Source organism: Pleurodeles waltl, chromosome 3_1 (genome assembly GCF_031143425.1).
Source record: "Pleurodeles waltl isolate 20211129_DDA chromosome 3_1, aPleWal1.hap1.20221129, whole genome shotgun sequence".
Lineage (NCBI taxonomy): Eukaryota > Metazoa > Chordata > Amphibia > Caudata > Salamandridae > Pleurodeles > Pleurodeles waltl.
This window is the reverse complement of record NC_090440.1, coordinates 1,216,524,268-1,216,545,642: the sequence shown is the minus strand read 5'-3', so window position 1 is coordinate 1,216,545,642 and position 21,375 is coordinate 1,216,524,268. Positions and strand designations below refer to the sequence as shown.

At 46.9% G+C, this 21,375-nt stretch overlaps 1 protein-coding gene across 22 annotated transcripts in view; it reads left to right on the top strand.

Moving 5' to 3' along the window:
• The window catches only part of PKNOX2 (PBX/knotted 1 homeobox 2), a 3,670,033-nt gene that overhangs the window by 1,944,583 nt on the left and 1,704,075 nt on the right, over positions 1–21,375 (top strand). The window contains exon 1 of one of the 22 annotated variants that reach the window (XM_069224536.1): positions 17,822–18,138. The exons of 20 other annotated variants lie outside the window; for them this stretch is intronic. The gene's annotated coding sequence lies outside the window, so the exon portion shown is untranslated. Of the gene's footprint in view, positions 1–17,821; positions 18,139–21,375 lie in introns of those variants that run through there. One more of the 22 variants, XM_069224542.1, reaches the window with a different exon arrangement.

Below are 21,375 nucleotides of genomic sequence, written 5' to 3'. Positions count from 1 at the left end.
GATAGATGTCCTCGCTTGTGTGTGGGTTTCTCAGGGGGAGGGGTGCTGGTGGTCTGCGGGTCCTCTGGCAGGGCTTCCATCCCACTAGCCACCGCAGAAGTGGAGGGCTCATTTGAAATGTGGCTAGTGGAAGGGGCTTGCTGGTGGGTGGGTGTCGCACGCAGGATGGTGGTCAGTTCCTTCAGTGCCCCTGCAATGGAGGCCATGGTGGCATTGAGGGTCTGCCACTGCTGCATGGCATCCTGGTGATGTTCCCTCTGCAGCTTCTGGTTCTCTTGGATGGTTGCAAGGATCTTGCCCATAGTGTCCTGGGACTGGTGGTATGCTCCCAGGACTTGGGTAATGGCCTCCTGGCCAATCCTTTGTTGTGGATGTCCCATCCTTTGAGCCACAGGTGCCCTTCCACTGTCCCTGGCCCCCTGAGCCTGTGCCCCTGGCACAGCTTGCCCACTCCCAGTTGCACCAGGACCTTCATCATCTTGGGTGTGCGGCCTTGACTCTGGTCCCTGTACTGTGGGGCACACTGCTGATTGTCCTGTCCTTCGGACACAAATGTGGGGATGTAGGGTTGACTGTGCTGTGGTAGTGACATGGGAGGGGGACTCAGATGTGTCCGGGGTGGGGCTTGTGGTGGTAGACTGACCAGTTCTCCCAGATGGCCCAGGCAAGTCGTCAACATCCAGATATCCATTGGGACCTTCATCCTGGGAAGGGCTGTCTGTCTCTGGCATGGGCTTCCGGGTGGCAGTGGCAGCAGGACCTGTGGATGGAAAGGGAGAACATTTTGTGGTGGATATGTACTTGGTTGGTATAATTGTCTGATGCTTGGAGTAGCTTGCCTTGCTTCCCAGTGATGGCAATGACAGCTGCAGCACTGCAGACATTGCTTGTGTGTGACATGTTGTGGCATTATTTCAATTTGGCATTTCAGGTTGTGGATTGTGGATTGCATTGCTGTCATTGCTATGTGTTGGTACGCAGTAGTGGCACCCAGTTTTTGCGGCATGGTCTATGCTTGTCCATGCAGGTGTTCCACTATGAAGTAAGACTGTGCATTCTTGATGTGTGGGGAGTGATGCATTGTGGGAGTTGTGGTGCTTGACATTGTGATTGATAGCCATGCATTAGGGAGGGACTTTGTGAAGACAGTGGCAGTGGGGTGGGGTGGCATGCAGGGGAGAGGTGTGGGGTGATGGGAGCAGAAGTGTGTGATGGGGTGGATTAGGGAGTGATCAGTGGTGGGGATGCATGCTGGCATGAGTGGTAGGTGGCTGGGGAGTGTTGTTGACTTACCAGAGTACTCTGATGATTCGGGTAAGCCCTCAGGATGCATGATGTCCAAGACCTTCTCCTCCCACGATGTAAACGCAGGGGGAAGAGGTGGGGGTCCACCGCCATTCTTGTGGATGGCAATCTGGTGCCTGGATACCATGAAATGTACCTTCCCCTGTAGGTCGTTCCACCTCTTCCTGACGTCCTCCCTTGTGCATGGATAGGTGCCCACTGAATTTACCCTGTCAATGATCCTCCGCCATTACTCTATTTTCCTATTGAGGTTTGCTTGACCTGGGCTCTGAACAGTTGTGGCTCTACCCTGACGATTTCATCTACCATGACCCTCAATTAATCATTAGTGAAACGTGGGTGCTTCTGAAGGGGCATGGTGGTTGTGTTGTGGGGCGGTGTGTGTGTAGGGTGGTTGGTAGGGTGGTTGGTAGGGTGTGGGTGTTTGGTTGTGTGTGCTGGTGTTATTTGGTGTATGTGTGCAGTGCTAATGTGTGTATTGTGTTGGTGGCGCAGTTGCGTGGTGTGTGATGTTTGGGAAGAGTGTTGGTGGCTATGGCTTCAACGTGCAGTGTCCTCCGTTGGTGTGCTAATTGGTCTCTTTGTTGGTAGTTGTGGTTGCAAAGGACTGTGGGTGGGTGTTATATAGTGCAGTTAGCAGGAGTGTGTGGTGTGTGTCAGGTGTGGGGTGTTCTGACTATCCAATGTGGTGTCAGGTTTTGGTGGAGGTGATATTTTTACAGCGGCGGTTTTGCACCACCAATTGTTTACCGCTGTGTAATGACCGCCGTGCTGATTAGTAGGTTGTAAAATGGAGGGTGGGTTGTTGTTAGTGTGGGGGTGCTGGTGGTGGTACTGTCTCTCTCCCGCCCTCGGTCAGCTTGGCAGTGTCGGATTTGTGGCTGTTTTTAGGCAGTCTTCAGTTTGTTTCTCGTAATACGGTGGTCAGTGTACCGCCATCACTGGCGGTCTTTTGGCGGCCGCCAGCATGGTGGTCTTGCAAAAAGACAGGCAAATTCATAATGAGGGCCATAATCTTTCAGTACACTCCAATCATCCCCACTGCAGTTCATGCCAATCGACCCCACACCATTCCACCCAACTCAGTCCAGTCCACCCCACCCCACTCCAATCCAAACCACACACCCCAAACCAATCCAATCCAATCTACCACACTCCAATCCTCCCACCCACTCCACTCTGCCCCACTCCCATTCACCCACTCCTATCCAAAACAATCTGCCCCACTCCAATCTTCCATACTCCACTCTGCCCTACTTGAATCCAAAACAATCTGCCCCACTCCAAAACAATGCGCCCTATTCCAATCTCCCCACTCCAGTTCAAAATAATCTGTCCCTCTCCAATCCAAAACAATCTGCCCAATTCCAATCCAAAACAATCTACCCCACTCCAATCTGCCTCACTTCATTCTAAAACAATCTGCCCAACTCCAATACCAAACAATCTGCCCCACTTCAATCCAAAACAATCCCCTACTACAAACCAAAACAATCTGCGTACTCCAATCTGCCTCATTACAATCCAAAACAATCTGCTCCAATCCAAAACGATCTGCCCCTCTCCTATCTGCCCCACTTCAATCCAAAACAATCTGCCTCTCTCCAATCTGCCCCACTTAAGTCTGCCCCAGTCCAATCTGCCCCATACCAATCCAAAACAATCTGCCTCATTCCAATCTGCCCCACTCTAACCCACCCAGCTCCAATCTGACCCACTCCAATTTGCCACTCCAACCCAAAACAACCAGCCCCACTCCAGTCCATCCCATGCCAATCTACCCTACTTCAGTCCAATACAATCTGCCCCACTCTAATCCAAAATGATCTGCCCACTCTAATCTGCCCCAATCCAATGTGCCCCACTCCAATCCAAAACAGTCTGCCCACGTCAATCCAGAAAAATCGGCCCCCTCTAATCCATCCCACTCTAATCTTCCCTACCCCATTCCAAGAGAAGCTGCCCCACTCCAGTCCAAAACAATCTGCCCCATCCAATCCACCCCACCTAAATGCAATCCACCCAACTCCAATCCACCTCATGCCAATCCAGTCTACCCCAATCTAGCCAGACCCAATCTACCCCACTTCAATCCACCCCTCCCCACCCCACTCCAATCCAATCCACCCCACCCCAAACCAGACCACCTCAATCCAATCCAATCCACCCCACCCCAATCCAATCTACCTAAATCCAATCCACCCCCTCTCAATCCAATCCACCTCAGTCCATTCTAAACCACCCCACTGCAATCCCAACCACTCCAATCCAATTAACCCCACACTATTCCACCCCACTTCATTCCACCCCACTCCAGTCCACACCACACCACACCACTCCAATCCAACCCCCCAACTCAATCCATTTCACCTCACTCCAATCCATCACAACTCAATGGAATCCACCCCACTCCAATCCACCCGACCTCATTTCACTCTACCTCAATCCAATTTATACCAATCAACTCAGATCCATTTTCCGCCTCTACCTCAATCTGCTCAAACCCACTCCATTCCACTCTACGCCACTCCACTGTACGCCACTTTATTCCACTCTACAACACTGCACTCTATGACACTGCACTCTACAAAACTCTCTGCCACTGAACCACTGAACTCTACTCAACTCTACGACAGTCTGCTCCCCTACTATATGACACCATACTCCAACAAATCCAGTCTACGACACTCTACTCCTCCACTCCGCTCTAGGACACTCCACATGACTAATTTTTAGCCATGCTGAACAGCACCCACACTGGTGTACAACATGGCAAACAAATGCCACAATCAATAGTTCTTGCATAGGTGAGACCTTTTGGCTTTGCCAATGCTTGTTTATTTGACTAGTGTAGCAGTGTAGAACAATGGTACATCACCTTCCAACCACTCCAAAGAGGCAGGTTATCTAACAAAATGAACAAAGGGAGCTTCAGTTTGTCGGAGGGGCTGGGCTTCTTATGCCGCAGCCAACCCGCCACGTCACTACTCATATCGCCATGGGGGTATGAACCGCCGGGCTGGAGATGTGCATCTCCGACCCAGCAGTCCACACATGACCGCCAGTGGTATAATGAGCTGGTCTACCGCCATGGTTTTCACGGCGGTACCACCGCCACGAAAACCATGGCTGTAGTACTACCGATGACAGGGAATCCTTTCCCTGTCACCGGTAGAAGGCTCCCCCAACCCCCCCAGCAATCACTGAACCCCCTGCCCCCACCTTGCTTAGAATTACAGTGCCCCCCAAACCCATACCGCTGCCTAGAATTTCAGCACCCTCCAACCCCCCCCACCCCGGCACCCCGCTCCCTACAATCATGTAAACACACACGCATGACCCATGCACCCATGCACCACCACTTCCATGCACGCATTCACTCACACATACTTACAAGCATACACACTGACATGCAGACATGCACTCACTGTAACATTCATACACAAATGTACTCATATGCATACAACCAGGCATACACCACAACACTCACATACGCATACATACACTCACACATACATTCATACACACACACAGACACCACATACTCACAACCCCCCCCACCCTCCATGAACACCAGACTTACCTTGTCCAGCGAGGAGGTCATTCGCCAGGTAAAGGGAAGGGTCACTGCTACCGCCATCAGCGCCCTACCAGCAGGACACTGCCAGGCCATATGAATGGCCATAATACGGCTGGCAGTTTCTTTCTGGCGGGGCAGGGCAGGTGGTAGCACCACCCAGGCGCCTCACCCGCTAGCATGGCTACTGCCGGATTTCCGCCCTAATTGTGGCAGGCGGAAGACCGCCAGCACTGCAGTGTTCTGGTGCTCGTGGCATCGCAGTCCTGGGAAAAGGCCGCCGATGTCATAATGAGAGCCTTGGTGCAGAACAAAACTCTTAAAACGAGTGGTGTAACATGGTCAGTTTGACTGGGTAGGGAGGAGGAGCATCAGATTTTCCAACAATGAGGGAGTTTTAAGGGCCAGTGGAAAGTGAAAGAATTGCGGATTGTGAGGGGGTACTTAAAACACAGTGGGGTATATTTACAAGCTCCTAGCACCACTGCAACGTCACTTTTTGTGACTCTCTGGTGGCGCTGTGAACTGTGCCGTATTTACAAGACGGCATTAAGCCAGTTTTTGCGGCGTAATGCCACCTTGTAAATATGGCCCCTTCACACACAATACTTTGTGTGGAAGGGGCGTGCAATAGGTATTGCTGTGGGCGTGCCACAGCAACACTCATTGCATTTTGACGCTGCCCCGGATTTACGAGATTTTATAAACCTGAGGCAGCGACAAAATCTAATGCCACTCAAAGGGTGACATTTGCATGGCACAACAAGGAGAAATGCTTTCATTTCTCCTCGTTTTTTGCTCTTTCTGTGTGTGCTGCATTCTGCACACAGTATTTTGTAAAATAACCATGTTTTAAGACCTTCAAAACGGAAACGAGAGAGAGAGAGAAAGAGACAGAGAAAGAGTGTGTGTCTGTTTGTGACTGAATAGGTATTTAAAAATGCCAGGTGAAATCCAACAGACACCTTACCATACATGACTGGAAGCTCCTGTACCCAACTATTTGTTAAATTATATATTTAGTAGGGGCGTCTAACACGCCAACCCCCCCTCAAAGCTACGCCCCTGCCTAAAAGACATACAGATTACTTTCAAATGTCCTCTGACATCGGGTGCACACATTTAGAAACCTTGCTGGTTGTTCTAATTAAATCAGAATTGCATTATCTAATATATTTTCAGAAATGTTAGAACAAATCTTTTAAGACATTTCAAATAAACGGGAGGCATAGAATGGTACATGACAAAGGCACAATCATTTAATCACTGCTGCACATGACCACAGCAAATTAATCGTTTTCACCCTTATTGGACCTTATCAGTTTATCAGTGAAGTGTCACTCGAGACTACCGGCATACCTGGCATAGGTGACACAATATGTATGTTTGTGTGTATATATATTTAATTTAACTTAAACAGGAGAAGGCGGGAAATACAGGTAGCGGGCATGCTCAAAATGGGACTGAGAGCAAGGAGAAATCAGTGAGAAGAAGGGTAAGGCAAGCAGCAGGCACACACAAAATGAGGTTTAGAGCAAGGAGCAAGCAGTGAGAAGGAGGGAAAGGCAAGCAGAGGTACACACAAGATGGTGCTGAGAGCAAGGAGAAAGCAGTGAGAAGGAGGGAAAGGCAGGCAGCAGGCATGCACAAAACACAGAGGGGGAGCAAGGAGAAAGCAAAGCGAGGGAGTGAGAGGCAGGCATGCACAAAACAGGGCTGAGAGCAAGACGAAAGCAGTGAGAATGATGGAGAGGCAGAGAGCAGGCATGCACAAAACTGGGCTAAGCGCAAGCAGGTAACAGTGAGAAGGAGGGAAAGGAGAACAGGAGGCACACACAAAACCAGGCTGAGCACAAGAAGCAAGTAGTGAGAAGGAGGGAAAGGAGGACAGAGAGCAAGGAGAAATTAGTGAGAAAAGTAAAGGAGCAAGCATGCACAAAACCAGGCTGATTGCATGGAAAAACAATGAGAAGGGAGAAGGGCAGGCAGCAGGTGCAGACACAACTGGGCTGAGTGCAAGAAGAAATCAGTGAGAAAGAGGGAAAGGAGGATAGCAGGCATCTATAGACCCGGGTTGAGTGCAAGCAGAAAGCAGTGAGAAAGAGGGAGAGGCAGACAGCAGGCACACACAAAAACGGACTGAGTGCAAGCAGAAAGCAGTGAGAAGGAGAGAGAGGCAGGCAGCAGGCATGCCTAAACTGGGCTGCGTGTATGCAGAAAGCAGCGAGGAGGAGGGAAACCAGTATAGCAGGCACACACAAAAGGGAAGGGAGGACAGCAAGCATGCACAAAGCCGGTCAGAGAGCAAGGAGAAAGCAGTGAGAAAGAGTAAGAGTCAAGGAGCAGGCACACAGGAAACCGGTGTTGTGAAGCTTTCCTGCTTTTCCTGGTGGGGCTGGAATGAGCTTCCCAACTTTCAGTAATGCAAAGTGCCAGGGAGTTTAAGGTTAGGGCCAGTGAACCAACATGGTACATCTCCTAGATTCAACCCGGACAGCATCTTGTGACTGGGATCCCTCAAAACGTCTAGTGTAGTACATATACACACTAGGATACTACATGGGCACACTCTGCTCTAATTCTGAGTCTCAATTTATCTAATCTTCCTCTAGGATTAAATTAAATCAAAATAGTGAAATGAGTATAGCCAACACCATTTGGAACTTATAAGATGAGTAAAGATATGCTCAGGACCTTCAAACAAAGACATAAGAAGCACAGCTACTACATAGTTGTTAGCGATGGCATACACCAATAAGACACAGGTATATGCTCCAATGACACCCCAGCTTTAACATATTACAACAGAATTACAATGCAATTATATGTGCTATGAAGCACAAGCCTCTCACCAATTCACGTCCCGGTCTGGGAATTCTTTTATTTTCCCTATAGTTCTTCATGTAAAATACTTGCAGCATCGCCTGCTTTCCACTGTATCACTATTTCAGCTTCTTGATGACCATTAAATTTGTTTTCCATCATGTCTTTGTCATCATTCAACCGATGACACCCCTCAATATCGTTTCCATCTCAGCCACTGGAAAATGAGTATGACATCCACACATTAGAATCTATTCCATCATCATGCAACCACAATAAAGTGAACCCTTGCATCCATTGCCACTAGAACATTAACTCTCATGACATTCTTCACTTTCAGTATTCCTTGAAATGTCAAGAAAGCTCAAGATCCACAGATGACTATGGGTTAATCTTCAATACCTGAATAACATTCTTTAGTGCTGAAAACATATTGGCTTCTTTTGCAAACCATACACCACTTTTCACATGTACCCACTCGGATGTTCATCTGTTTGACTCCATGCCTCAAAATTTGTTGTGGTGCTTTGGGGAATTACCAATGCATCATGTGACCTCTTCTGTATCCCATATCACTGTTCTCATTTTGCCCATGCAACAAGTATTGACCCTAAAGCCTGTGACTCGTGTCTTTATGAAGCAGAAATGTGTTTACACTCGTGGAGCTGTGATGACCAGCCACAACATCTTTTTCAATCCCAAATCATCTTCTTCACTATTCCAGATAACCAACTGACAAATGCCTTTTATAATTCTGTTTTATGTCTCAACAGCTCCTTTTACTGCTAGGTGATTCAACAACGTGGTTTTGTGTTTAACTTCACCAAGTCTCAAGAACTTGTTAATCTTTTCTGATTTAAGCTTTGAACCATTGTCAGTCAATAGTTTGGTTGGAAACCCTTGCTTAAAAGAACACTAACCAAGAATTGTATTGTGTCAAAGGTGTTCACCTTCATCAAGATATCAAACCCTTCCTATTTGGAGAACATACCCGGCAAGACAACAGTGTTTCTGGGTCTGCTGTCACACTTATTTGTAAGTGTTGTAATACCTAGTGTTGAAGACTTCCACAGCATGCCAGAGCAAACTAAAGGATATAGCAATAGGTTAATTGCTTTTGCATCTTATCAGATTTTCCACAAGCTACACAATTTCTCACCAACGTCTTCACGTCTGCATCCTCTCTTGACCACTCATATAAATCCTACGATGAATAATTAACTTCCTCAAATCGGATGGAGAAATACATTTACCGCTACACCCACAGCAGAGAGCTTTTGCCATTATCATAATTAATTTCCGAGACTGATTTAACTTCCGGACCCGTCTGTGATTTTTGTGGCCAACCCATTTTTATGTAAGACATCTTAGCTTTCCAAATGGTATCCTCATATACATCAATCTGTTTACCTTTGGTCACAATATCATCACTGTTTCTATCCACTGCCAGCACTTTTGCTACATAGTATTCATCACACTCACTTCACTGCTCTCTGTCATTGCTCAAAATAATCTCCTAAACTATTTGTGGTATCAGGAACGTTTTAGTTCTTATAAATAAGCACATTAATGATCTTGCAATCCTTTCTGATACTTTTGACAGTTCATTTGTCAACAGATCAAACCGTTTGTGACCACAACAAAGAACAAATTCACTTTTCCATACGAAATTGCATAAACATTCTACAGGCCAAGCACAATTAGGGCCTCATTACGACCCGCTGTGGTGGTCTGACTGCCGCCATAACGGTGGTCCGACCGCTTTGATGGCAGTCTGACCACCACATTACGACCGTGGCGGTTGCACCACGGTCGGACCACCAACACCACTAGTTTTTCTCCACAGGAGGGACTGGCGGTGCTGGCAGCCCTAATTCTCCAGGACAGCACTGCAAGCAGCGCCGTCCTGGGGTTTACGACCCCCCCTCCACCAGCTTTTACATGGCGGTAGCACCGTCATGTAATGGCTGGTGGAGACAGGGTGCAGGGGGCCCCAGGAGGGCCCCTGCATTGCCCATGCACTTGGCATGGGCAGTGCAGGTGCCCCCATGGCTAGCCCTGTTGCACTTTTCACTGTCTGCATTGGAGACAATGAAAAGAGTGGTGGGTGCTGCTGCACCTTACGCACTGCAACATTTCCGCCGGCTCAAACATGAGCCAGCGTCAGTGTTGTAGGCTGTTCCCGCTGGGCCAGCAGGAGGAAACACTGTTTCCGCCAACTGCCTCAGAAGGGAACTTGTGATAGGACCCGCCGGAAGGCGGCCGCACTGGTGACAACCTGCCTGTCGTGACTTCGGCAGGTGGTGTGAACCGTCCGCCAAAGTCGTAATGAGGCCCTTAATATTTGTCTGCAGTAAGAGACATTGCCCTGAAAGCATATACTGTTACCTAACATTATTTATTTGTGATAACAAAGCACTTAAACACTCCATACCGACCTTAGTGGTGATAACACTTTATGCTAGGGCAGTGGTTCCCAACCTTTTGACTTCTGTGGACCCCCACTTTATCATTACTGGAGCCTGGGGACCCCCACTGAATCTTTTTTGGAATCCGAGGACCCCCCTACTGAGTCATTACTGAAAGTTGGGGACCTAATCTGTTAATATTATTTAATTTTCTAAGCATTCGCGGACCCCCTGAAGAGGCTTTGCGGACCCTCAGGGGTCCCCGGACAACAGGTTGGGAACCACTGTGCTAGGGGATAAAACCGTTATAATGGATTTTTTTCACGTTTCAACTTGTTCTTAAACAGGAGGCCTAATATGTGAGTTATTCCAGAAAAGATCCACAGGAAATAAAATTAGGTCAATCCCAGGAATTAACTCGTCATTTTTATTTTAAGACACTTCACTGATAGCTTCCACTAGCTTTTGCTTTGGCTTTATGCCCTTGCTAGTCTACACAAGCTTCAAGTAGGTAGCGTCGGGTTGACCAAACCTACTCTTGGTGAATTCAAATGTTCATTCAAATGTTAACCCATTGGTATCCAAAATAATTAACACTTTAATCAGTCATCATGTACCTCTTTGTGTTTTCCCACTACAAGAATGTCACCTTCAATAAACATTAACACGTGTAGATTGCAAATAACTCCATCATAAGTCTTTGGAATTTGGCTATAGCTGATGCAAGACCAAACAAAGTCCTGCAATATTCGATCTTCATGACAATCAAAATACATCGTAAACGTAGTGATCATTCTCATCACCAAGTGAAAAGAACTCGAAGATATGCAAAAAAAAAGGTCAGGGTGGAAAACAGTTGACACATTTCATAGTGTAAATCTTTTCACAAATATTGGTGCGAAGGGAATTAATCTCCCTGACTGTTGTTACTTAGTTCTTTTAGAGCAACACACAACTTCTATTTTACATTGACATTGCCACTGCAAGGGTAGGTACACGTTAGGACCATTTTACATGCTGGATAATTCTGGCTTTATTTTTTATTTTATTTTATTTCACTCTGTCTTTGAAACCCACAAGAATGTTCCTGACCTTAAGAATCTTAGGGATTGCACTGACCTTTAGAACAATTCTTTGTGCAAAGTGTAGGAGGCTGGCCTGGTTTGTAGTGGGTACCTAAGGTACCTACACCTTATACCAGGTCCATTTATCCCTTATTAGTGAAATGTAGTCAGTGTCTAGAAGCCCGGCCCTCTAGGAGTAGTGTGGATGAGCAGCCAAGGCCTAACTAGGAGACATGCAAAGCTCATGCACTACCACTGTAGTCACACAGTGCTCACACGCATGAAATAAAATATTCAGTGTTACAAAAATAAAGGTACTTTATTTTGGTGACACAAATGCCAAACATACCATAGAGACTATACTCCCTTAGGAGGTAAGTAATACACAAATTGTATACACTAGTATGCAGAAATAGCTGTAAAAACAGAAAACAGTGCCAATAGTGAAAATCACAATAGTTAGAACTGGGCCTAGGGGGGCACACAAACCCTAAACTAAGAAAGTGGAATGTGAAAGTCGGTTTCCAACCTAGGCAAGTGTAGTGTGAAGAGGGGCACTGGGAGTATTCGAAAACACCAAAGGTAAGTAATAGAACCCACCCCAGAACCCAGGAAAGGAGGAGTAAATCACAGTAACTTTCTTAGAATACACAAGAACACAAGAAAGAAGATATTGCAAGAACCAGAAGAGACTGCAAGACACCAATGATGAATTCCTGGGCCTGAAGACCTCTGGAAGAAGGGGACCAAGTCCAAGAAGCACTGAAGAGTCCAGGGAGAATAGGACCCCCTGCCAAGCGGATAAACGTGTAAAAGAAGAACCACAGGTGAAGAACAACAGTCAGTTCTGCACCCAAGAACATAGATGCAAGTTCCTGGTTGGTGCAGAATATGTCCCACGCCGGATGGATGATTACAGTCTGATTTGCATCTCTGGATTCCGCCAACAAGCCTTGGCTCAAGCAAAGCTCGCGGTTAGCGGAAAATGGCGCTGCCCGGGACCAGGTGGGACCTGGTGGACTGTACCTAGGAGGGGGAGTCAGAGGAGGCTCTCAGCAAGTCAGAGAGCCCTCAGAAGACCAGGCAGCGTGCACAGGAGTCCCACAGCACGGGGACAAAGAACTTGCAAGAAGAGGCCCACGCAGCACTAAAACAAAGAGTCCCAGGCTGCTGGAGAACCACGCAGGAAGCTGTGCGTCGCAGGAGAGAGTGCTGGGGGCTGGAGCTGCACGGTGCACGAAGACCATTGTGGAAGGATGACAACAAGCCTTGGCAACCGCAAAAACCGAGGTGCAAGGGGGTACTGTTTTGCATGGGGAGGCAAGCTCTTACCTCCACCAAAGTTGGACAGTAGGACGTCAGGACCGTTGGGTCAACTTCAGTCTCCCACCTGTGAAGCTGGATCCACGCACTTCGTCAGGAGAGGGGACGCACGCCACCAGTAGTCGCTGCAGAGGGGTGCCTGCTGAAGCAAGGGACTGACTCCTTCACTCCAGGGGAGATTCATTTGTTCTTCTGATGCAGGCTGAAGACAGGCTATCCTCTGAGGATGCACGACCGGGAAAAAGTTGCAGTTGCAGTGGAGCTGAAGATTCAATGCTGCAGAAGTCATCTTTGCTTCTTTGTTGCAGTTGTAGAATTCCTGGAGGGTCCAGATGCAGTTTTTTCGGTAAGAAGGTGAAGAAAGGATGGAGAGGATTCCTGCTGGAGTCTTGCAATCTGAATCTGAAGAAGCACCAAAGAGAGAGACCCTAAATAGCCCTGAAAGTGGGATTGGTCAGCAAAAAGATAATCACATATCAGGGGAGGGCTCTGACATCACCTACTGGCACTGGCCACTCAGATGCTCCCAGAGTACCCTGCTAACTTGGGATCCATGATGGCAAAACCCAGGGACCCTCTGGAGGAGCTCTGAGCACAACCCCTGGGGTGGTGATGGACAGGGGAGTGGTCACTCCCCTTTCCTTTGTCCATTTTCTTGCCAGAACAGGGACTGGGGGTCCCTGAACCAGTGTAGACTGGATTATGCAAGGACGTCACCATCTGTGCCCTTCAAAGCATTTCCAGAGGCTTGGAGAGGCTACCCCTCCCAAACCTGTAACACCTATTTTCAAAGGGAGAGGGTGCAACACCCCTATCCCAAAGGAAATCCTTTGTTCTGCCTTCCTGGGCTTGAGCTGCTCAAGCAACAGGAGGGCAGAAACCTGTCTGAGAGGTGGCTGCAGCTGGGGCTGTCTGGAAAACCTCAGAAGGCTGATATGGCAATGCTGGGGGTCCTCTAAGAAGCCCCAGAGTGTATGGAATCATACAACCAGTGCTTGCAAACGCACTGGGATATGATTCCAACATGTTTGATACCAAACATACCTATGTTTGGAGTTACCATTATGTAGCTGGACATAGGTAGTGACCTATGTCCAATACACACGTAAAATTGCATCCCCACACTTACGAAGACTGGGGAAAATGATCCCAGAGATCATGGGGGCACCTCTACTAGTGCAGGGGTGCCCTCACACACAGGTACTCTGCACCCTGCCCTCAGGGCTGTAGGGTGTGCTATAGGGGTGACTTATAAGTGACCTGGTGCAGTGTAAATGGCAGTGAAAGGGTGCTTGCACCTTTTCACACAGACTGCAAAGGCAGTCCTGTAGAAGCCTTTGTATGGGCTCCCTATGGGTGGCAAAATAAATGCTTCAGCCCATAGCGATCTCCTGGAACCCCAATGCCCTGGGTACCTAAGTACCATATACTAGGGACTTATAAGGAGGCACCAGTATGCCAATTGTGGGTCAAATACTGGATTACCAGTATCCTATAAGCATAATTTAAGGGAGAGAGCATAACTACTGGGGTCCTGATTAGGAGGATCCCAGTAGACACAGCCAAACAATCTGACAAACAGGCCAAAAGTGGGGGTAACCATGCTAGAAAGAGGCCACTTTCCTACACAGAGCCTTCCACATGTCTCCACTCTCCCCAAATGCTAGAACTTGTTCCTAAATGTGAGGGTCTAAAACTATATGTAAGGATCCTTGATCTCTCCACTTGAGTAATGATATATCTTTGTTTGCCCTATAAAGTTTGCAGAGTGCATTTGTTCTTAAATTTAAATCTCATATCTCTGTAACCTAGCATTTCCATAGTGCTGATTATGTAGCGGCACACATTCAGAACCCTAGGTTCCAATTGTTTACCTAATTTCCCTACAGATCTCTGTATCCAGACTGCTTCTGCAATGATAGAATAAGGTGATCCCAAGTCAGCAACAATTTGAATGGCAATTCACAATTATCATAATTAAACCTGGTTTTTAGTCACATTCAGTTTTTCTCCATTTACATTCAATATGGTGTGTCTTTTTACATAAAGGGCCTTACGTTTCACCTCACCATTGCCATCAGAAGATCTCATGCAAAATGCTTTATAATCCCACAATCAAAACATTTTTATTAAACCAGAACAGTTCTTGCTCTGAGCTAAATGGTTGATGCTATCACAGCAATAATATTTAAATACTACACCATCCTTTCAGCACATTGTATCATACTATTGCCTGACTTAATGTTTCTGGTATTCCTTCTGCCTCCATAAACTTTACTCACAGTTTCTGGTTACACATGCTCTATTATTCAATGCACCTTTTGCACACCTGGGCCCATATTATATAATGGGTGCATGGTACCTGTTTGCACTATGGTGCACCTTAAAAAAGGTTGAAGCAGCTACTTTGTCTTTTTACTGGGCATAGAGCACCTGCTTGCACTTCAAAGGGGGACAGAGAGCCCCCTGGAAATGGGCGCAGTCCAGGGGCGGCTCCTCCACTATGGTGGAGAAGCGTTTCCCCCCCATTCCCTCCCACAAGCAGCAGGAGCTGCAAAATGTTTACTATAAAACGATAATAAACTAAGTTTATTATCGTTTTATAGTAAAAGGGGCGGACCATGGTCTGTGACAAGGACGAGGGAGAGTGCACATCCCTCCCTCTCAGTGAGCATGTATGTTTGGCTGGCCGTATGGGGCTGGCCAAACACACATGCGCACTGGGCTCTCTCTAACCCATCAACGCAGGAACTACATTGGAGACAGCAGGCAGAGACATCCACTGTGCCTCTGAGTGCCATGGCTGGGCGCTCCGTCTAATCCTAATGCTGCTTTCATGCTGCCAGCAGCATGAACCCAGTGTTAAGAATGGACGCTGGGCAGGCTGGGAGCCTGTGCCTGCAGTCCAGTCAAGGAGACGATCGGAGCGGTGAGGCTCAGCACGGCACAAAATATAAGTTTTATTATTTATTATTATTATACATATTTTCTTTCATCGTGACCCCCTCCCAGCCACCCGCCGTGCAGTCATCCCTCATTCAAAAGAGGGAGCACAATTGGTGCTGTATATATGAAGACAACATCTGTACTACACAAAGGGCCACAAAAGCGACAGTGGCCCCTTTTGTAATACCACAGTGCCTCAGGGGTGCAGAAAATGGGCATTTACTCCTGTTGCACCTCAAGACACTGAATTTAATATAGCCCTTGGAAGGTAATTCTAGTTTCCTAACAATGGCAATGATATCATTCAATTGAGCATCTCCATGAACACATAGGGCCTCATTACGATTTCAGCGGATGGAAAGGTCCGTCCACCGAAATTCCGACGGGAGGTTGCCGGCATTGTGGCTGCCTCCCCATCGGGCCCATTACGAGTTTCCCACTGGGTCAACGAGTGGAAACCTTAGTTTCCGCCCAATGGCCCAGCGGGAAACGGCATACAGCATTGTTTCTAGCTCATAATAGAGCCAGCGGCAATGCTGTAGTGTGCAGGGTGCACCAGCCTCGCAATGTTCACAGTCTGCAAAGCAGGCAGTGAACATTGCGACGGTGCTGGCCAGGGGGTCCCCTGCACTGCCCATGCCAGTCTTTTCATGGTGGTGCTACCGCCATGAAATCACTGGTGGAGAACGAAGTCGTAATCACCGCATGAGACCGCCAAGTTTGTAATGAGGACCATAGTCTGTCATGGATTCCTTTTTTGTTGGTGTGCTTGCAAGGCTAGCAGTGCTTCATCACTACAATGGCCCAGTATCTAGTCCACATCCCCATCTGTCTCAGTGAAATCCTCCTTATCTTCTTAGTAGTGCATGGCATTCCTCCTTCTTCTGCCTAATGTTCACTCCCAGTTTTCTCTGATAGTTTTATATTTTGTAACACAATGAAAAGAAACACTTCAAAGCTTGAGAAGCTCACTTGACAGTAATAACAAAACTAGTAACTTGTTATTTACTAGAATAAAAAGGTTTCATAACTTTCCAAAATTCATGATAGCAGGCAGAAGCCACTTCTCCAAGGCAGTGAGCGTCACAGACTTGGCTGAAAAAAAGAGAACATGTGGTCTCCTCTGTGCTTGAGTGTAGCAGGAGGTACCACCTTCAGCAGATGATCCACTTGTTCAAGGGTATAGGTGGTGACAACACACACATCACCTGACCTGGCCACTTTCTTCAATGCGTCGCCAAGCATTGCATGCACTTAAAAAGGAGCCAGTGAATATTATACAGGTTTTCTCTTTAAAAATAAAACTCATCTGATCTGACCTTATTTCTTCTTTACCATCTGCTGTGCAGTTAGACATTTTGATTGTGCCGTGTCATGATTCATGCAACATTCTTCTTAGTGCAACTGAAGTCTTCATTTGATAGGTCAAGAAAGTGTTGACACTCCTGTTCAGGGAAGGTGATAAGGACATCATGGATCTACAAACATACTAAAGAGGTTTCATGATTATCTCTTGCAAAGATTCTTAATAAAAAGTATTCTCATTTGCCTGCCTTATGGCTCGCTTTCTGCAGAGCATGTGATATTTGAAAGTGTCAGCTGTAGTAACTGGCAGAGCTGCCATTCATCTCGGCCTAGCCCCTTCCACAATCCCATTACCAACAGCGTGCCTTTGGGTATTTAACACCCAATCTGCTGCACCATGGAGGGAGAGAGCACAGAAGCTCTGTGGCTCAGACCAAATATAAATGTCATTGCCCTGCCAACTGTCTCATAGTTAACACCCCCTAAGTGCAGGTGTGAAAACAAATTTACACTCAAGTAAAGAGTGTAATTAACTAGTTAAGTGAAAACAGGGAGCAACAAAACAGAAGAACAGAAAAGTGTGAATTGAGTGACTTTTGAAAATTCATCTGCCTTTTCTTAGCATTCACCACTACAGAAATTACAAGTTTAGTATAATGCAGAACGGTATACAAGCAGAAAACATTACAGACTAAGTAATTGCTTTTTGGACTTTGAAATACAAAATTGTTGTACAGATTCATACCGTAGATGAAGTTCCAACGAATTTCAAATAATACATAAAGTCAGCATTTGATTTGAGAATCTCTTGAGTTTTCTACAAAAGGAAGAAGAGTTTCAGTTTCTGGAGACAGGCTAGGTGTGAGAAGCGAGATTTGGCAAGCATATATATATATTGTGCGTTTGAAGGGGGGGGGGACTCCAACCCGCATCCACACTTGCGGCAGAGGCCGCGTGTTACCAACCGAGCATCTGGATGCGCAATAAAAACAAACTCCTTGCCCATGGGGCGAGATGCGTTTGAAAGGGGAGAGGGACTCCAACCCCCATCCACACTTGCGGCAGAGGCCAGCCGTCACTAGCAGAGCACCCGGAGGCATGATAAAAATGAAGTCTTTGCCCGCAAGCCGGGACAGGCTTGAAAAGGAAGAGTGACTCCAACCACAATCCCTCTTGCGGCAGAGGCCTCCCATCACCAGCAGAGTGCAAGGCAGTGCGATGAACACAGACTCTTTGCCCACGGCACCGGGCGCCCGCGGGATGCCCCCGGGCATGTGCTCGGGCAAAGACTGGGCACAGACCGGGTCTGTCTTGGACCGGAAGAGGCCGGGCTGGGCCCATCCTCTTATGATTTTGATTAGGCGACTCTTTCAACTGAGCTAATTTAGTAAGTCTCGTTTGTTTTCAAATTGTATCTGTAGTGTTTTCTGACGCTGTATTAGCTCCTGACTTATTTCAGTAACCACGGACAAGCGGAAAGCTGGGAAACTTGAAACGCCTGAGGGGAGTATTAAGAAAGTAAGGAGACCAAAAAGGGTCTGACTAGGCAATCGGCCCTCGATGTCCAAGGACACCACCCTCAGAGATAGATAATCTTATTGGTGAAATGTTTACTCAGTGGTAAAGGAACTAGATGCAAACACGCCAAGGTGCCGGATATATGTGCCAAAAGGAAATACTAATCCGGATCCTCTCATGTCAAGCCCCTAATGTTCCACTGCTGTGTAAAGAGGAAGAAGTACCACCATCTTGTTAGACTTCAATCCCCTTCAATTTAATAATAGCACCCAGATGTCCCCTATCACCTACAATTGTTATAAATGAAGGTGTTCTGTGTGCAAATAGGTTTGCTATCTTAGCGACGCCATCAACTTCTGTACCATCCTCCATATGTACTTTTGCCCTACCTTCTGTTAGCATCCAAATGAGCGACAATGCTCCGACTAAGGTAGACGATCCTGGGCCTGTGGCCATTTACCATAGGTTGGATGAGCTTCGTAGGATCAATAGCTGCCCTGTGTAGTAAAGTTGAAAATCTTGAGCTGCATTTGGGTCAACACAGGTGCATGTCGGCTGTAGATGGTACAGTTCTATCTGCTTTGCAAAATGCACCAAATAAGGCTTCTCCTTGCAATTCATCGGCCACTTAAAGGGGTATGGATAGGTGTACGGCACAGGAACAGAAATCCAAGGCCCAGAATAGGGATCATACACAAGCAGGGTGGCAGCAAATGGTTAGCATTCCTCCGATACTCGGAGGCCAGAATCTTAGTGAAAGACGGGATATTACCACATCTAGCACCCCTAGCCTTTCTTCTGCTTCTACAACCAACATCATCATTGGGCTGCTAGGGTCCTCCCTGCTGGCCTAAAAATGTTATCTCCCTCTATGGGGAATCTTATTAACCCAGATGTGTGGCTGGAATTCCTTCCCTATCACTGATAGGGGTCACCCCCTTCCTCTCCAGTTAACCCCCCCACTCCCCATTACCTCTCCAGACCTCCCCCCACACACGCATACACACACCCATTCCAACATGCATCCACGCATGCATATATCCATTCACACACACATCTGCACACACTTTCACACATACACACAGACAACCATTTACATTACACAACAGACACGCACTCACACCTCCATACATGCACACACACATTCATCATGCAACACACACCCGCATCCACACACACACAGTCACACACCCCCGCACAACACCCCCACCCCCTCCTCTGTGGGAGACCCGACTTACCTGTAGTCACGGGGGCCTCCGGGAGGAGACGGGGTGGGCTGTCCTATTACAACACCAAGCTTTATACACCTCTAAAAAGGACACTCTTAAAAACTCCCAACACCAGATGAGAACTCTTTACTGTTTATGTTAGTTAGACTTTCCCTATGTCCTATCATTGTTATAACAAACCCCCCCATTACATGGCTCCCGTCCTCATTGTAACCCCCAACACCACCTCATGTTACATTGTTTTATGCTCCTATGGAAGAACTACTATGACTAAATGCACTTATCCTCTTTAATCATTGATCAAACCTTTCAACCATTTGTCATTAGTAATGGCTCAGCACTGTAGTGTTTAACTGTCAATAACCCAATACACATACAGATGGAAAACGTGTTTATGTAAGAGAATAACCACAAAAGAATGTGGCCTGTAAATCATGCCCTGGTTGAAATCCTGGGTGTGTGGTAGAATTTTGAACGAAAACTATTTTGGTGTGCCAATAGCCTTCCTTATATCATTTCATGACCCGGTTATAGATTCAGATGTCATTTCTGTAGGTAGGACCATGCTTAGTATGGAATTTCTTCCTCCAATCACTTCCAAGTTGACTTTCTGTTAAACTGTTAGAGGTTGGAAGCATGGCTTCACCAACAGTTTGTCCTTTTTGACTAAGGTGTCTATCACGGAATCAGTGGACATTTTTACCAGTAAAACCAAACAGTAATAGAGATAGAGCAAAGACATAGAAGGCTGAAAAGGGCCATTGCAACTGGAGTGATTAATTTGCACAATACAGGCTAAGCACTGCTTATTTTTAAAAGAGAGAACCATTGTGAAGAAATAGAAACAAATAATTTCATTATGATCAGATAAATATAAATGTCCCATTTTGGGAGACATTTTTCACAAAGACAAATCCCCCAAAAAATATAGCTGGCATATCAATTAGTTGGCTACACGCTAAGAGAGAAGTAGTTTTTGCCAGAACAGTAGCTATATCTTGGCAGATACATTCTTTGTAATGCTTGGACTGTTGTTCTGTATATATAGGAAAGAAAATGGCCGTAGATTCAAAAGGAATGTGCTGGGTCTTGCTTGAGAATGCTGCGTTCGTTTCCCTGGTCAATCTGAGTTATGTAGCTGGTGATTTAAAGTGAAGCTATCATCAAGAGTGAGATTTGGCAGATAGAGAAGTTTGATAAGTAGCCTGAGCACAATACCCTGCTTTTGATGCCTTTCCTTATATATTGTGTTCCTAAACCTTGTGGCCTTGGCAATTATTCTAACAATGAGATTGCTGGATTTGTGGGGGGTGGCACCACTGGATTATGGGGAACTCAGTCTAACTACACACCGTGTGACAACTGTCGGCCTAACCCTTCCAGCCAGCTAGCAGTACATCACCATTATCCAAGAGTAGAGGTGATTTGTGGCAGCCGTGCACATGACATTCTGATTTCTAAGGGAAATCATGGTGGAACAGTTCTTGCCCTTTTCTCTCACTTACATTTGTCTCACACATGCAAAGACAAAGAAAAGCAGGAATTGGTTCAATTAATTTTATTGAATCAACTGTGTTCTAGATAAAAAGGCATGTACTGCAATAATAAGGATAATGAAACATGATAATAGCAGAGCGGTGATGAAAAAAGTGAAACATAAAGCGCCACAGCCACATATCCGCCCACCTGAAGCACCTGCACTGGCTGCCCGTCAACAAGAGGATCACCTTCAGGCTCCTCACCCACGCACACAAAGCCCTCCACAATAAGAGCCCCGAATACCTCAACAGACGCCTCTCGTTCTACACGCCCACCCGCCAGCTCCGCTCCGCCAGCCTTGCTCTCGCCACCGTCCCTCGCATCCGCAGAACCACAGC